Consider the following 2,967-nt stretch of genomic DNA (forward strand, 5'->3'; position numbering starts at 1 on the left):
TGTAACTGGTCATGTGGTCATAGCTGATATTTGTAACTATCTTCATCTACTACCCATTCTAAGTCTTTTGCCTCCAGCAAGCACCTCAGCTGGTCATGGTTCTTACCTGGTGAAGTTACACGAATCTTCATTCCTGAAGGGTCTGGGCCATTTGTAATCCTGCCTGGATTGGGTGGTTGTAGTTTTCCATTTACCTTAATCACAAGGCACGATAATACTGAGACACCCTAACAGATCTCCTGTATTCCAGACATATGTTTCCTTACCTCCACTGTGGAATAATAATTCAATCTCCCCTCAGTAATCATGATCCGTCACCCCAGCCAACACTGTGACTCTGTTCTTTACCTGTTGTTTCAGAGGCATGAGGAACTCCAAGTGGCCAGGTGCCAGTATTAACCTCCGGTTCAATGGAATCATTGTTGAGTCTCCAGGTGGAAACATTGCCCCCTCTGGAACTAAAATCTCTAGGTCAGCAAAGCATAAAGTCACAGAAACAGAAAGCAAAAATTTGGCTAGTGGGTCACTAGGGTTAACAGTGAGTGGTGCCACTACGATTTCTACCCCTTGATCACTGGACTCATGAATCCTGCCTATCATATAAATATGATATTGCACGATATATTGGACGCTGACTTAGAGCATACGCAGCTTTCTGTAGAACCTTACCCCAGCCCCGAAAAGGATTACCGCCTAGCTGGCTTTGTAACTGAGTCTTCAAAAGGTCATTCCACCATTCTATCAAGCCAGCTACTTCAGGACGGTGAGGAACATAGTAAGACAAGTGGATTCCATGAGCATGGGACCACTGTAGCACTTCTTTTGCTTTGATTTGAGTTCCTTGATCAGAAGCAATGCTGTGTGGAAAATCATGGCAGTGGACAAGGTATTCCTTAAACCCATGGATGGTGGTTTTGGCATAAGCATTGCAGGCAGAGAAGGCAAATCAATATCTAGAGTAAGTGTCTATTCCAGTGAGAACAAAATACTGCCCCTTCCATGATGGAAGCAGTCCATTTGATCAGCCTGCACCAGGTAGCTGGCTGTTCACCCTGGGGAATGATGTCATATGCGGGCTCAGTGTTAGAATCGGCTGCTGGCAGATTGGGCACTCAACAGTCATCACGGCCAGGCTGGTCTTGGTGAGAGGGCGTCCGTGTTGTGAGCCCACGCATAACGTCCATCCCTGCCACCATGGCCACTTTGCTCACGAGCCCACTGGGTGACTACAGTGATGGCTGGGGAAGGAGGCTGACTGGTGTCCACAGAACATGACATCCTATCCTACTGATTGCTATAATCTTCTTCTGCTGACGTCACCCTTTGGTGTACATTTACATAGGACACAAATATCTTCATGGTTTTGCCCACTCAGAGAGATCTATCAACATACTTCCTCCTCAAATCTCTGCATCACCAAGTTCCCAGTCATGTTCCTTCCAAGCCCCTGGTCATCCAGTCAGACCACGGCCACAGCCCATGAATCAGGATATAATTGCACACCTACCCTTTCCTCCTTCTAAGCAGAGTGAACAAACAGGTGCACTGCCCAAAGTCCTGCCCACTGGGAGGGTTTGTTTTCACCACTCTTTTTAAGGGATATCCTGGGAAGAAGCTGTAGTGCAGCTGCCCACTTTGAGGTGGTGCTTGCATATTCTGTAGAACCATCTGTTAACCAGGCCTGAGTCTCCTTTTCCTCTGTCAGCTGGTCATAGGGATTGCCCCATGAGGTCATTGGTACAGGCTGGGAGAGAGAAGGCGGGGTAGCGGGAGTAGGGGCCACGGACATTTGGGCCACTTCTTCATGTAACTTACTTGTGCTTTCAGGGCTCAGGCCCAGTCCTGTACACACCACTTCCACTTGATGATGGAGAGTTGCTGTGCATACCTAACTCTAGAGCTTCATGGGTCAGTTAACACCCAGTTGATAATGGGATGCTCAGGTCACATGGTAAGTTGTTCAATGTCTACAAAGGCCCAGTAGCAGGCCAAGGGCTCTCTCTCAAAAGGAAGGTAGTGGGCTTCCCTGGTGGCGCAGTGGTTGAGAGTCCACGTGCCGATGCAGGGGACGCGGGTTCGTGCCCCGGTCCGGGAAGATCCCACATGCCGCGGAGCGGCTGGGCCCGTGAGCCATGGCCACTGAGCCTGCGTGTCCGGAGCCTATGCTCTGCAATGGGAGAGGCCACAACATTGGGAGGTCCGCGTACCGCAAAAAAAAAAAAAGGAAGGTAGTTATCTTCAGATGATGGCATCTGAAGATGACCTTGCTCCATAATCCTAAAGACCTGTGCTGCAATTCACCTGTAGGGACCTGCCAAAGGCTCCGAACAGCATCCTCTCTGCCACCGCCACTTCAAACACCATTGGATGTGGTGAATCATATGGCCCATTTGACGGACCAGCTTACACAGCACAAATGTTCAGGGTACAGAGAGTAAGCAGCGAAAAAGAAACAAATCCCAGGAGTGACGCCAAGTCCAACAGGTGGTGATCTAAAATGGGCAATATTTAAAGAACAGGCAGGCATCTAGAAGTTCTGCCAGAATTCAGGAAAAGGACTAGCAAGGTAATCAGACTTTTGGTTTTAGCAGAAACATATCTCATGAGAAAACAAAAATTAGCTTGGACTGAGAAAGTAGAAATCTACCCACCATTTGTCAGACTGGAAAAGCAGACAGAAATAAAGCCAGCTGCAAGCGTTAACAGAAAATAACATCTCTCTCAAGGACACTGAATCTAGAAAGGGTCATGACAACCCCCTACTTTGAATGACTCCTGCTTTATTAATCACTGAGAAATTTTATTCTCTAAAATCAAAGATGAGCAGAGACTTCGCTTTTTAAAATTATATCAGTAAAAATAAAACACCCAACTCTTGTCTGGAGGGTCTGAGGCACTTTGACACAAAGACTCCATCTCAATTTACAACCCAGGAGCAGAGATTCAGATCCAACAGTCCACATCCAT

General features: G+C 47.4%; 1 pseudogene; it reads right to left on the bottom strand.

Moving 5' to 3' along the window:
* Window positions 1–297: 297 nt before the first annotated feature.
* Window positions 298–2,967, bottom strand: LOC116754020 (annotated as a pseudogene).

This window comes from Phocoena sinus, chromosome 5 (assembly GCF_008692025.1).
Source record: "Phocoena sinus isolate mPhoSin1 chromosome 5, mPhoSin1.pri, whole genome shotgun sequence".
In the NCBI taxonomy this organism is placed as follows: Eukaryota; Metazoa; Chordata; class Mammalia; order Artiodactyla; family Phocoenidae; genus Phocoena; species Phocoena sinus.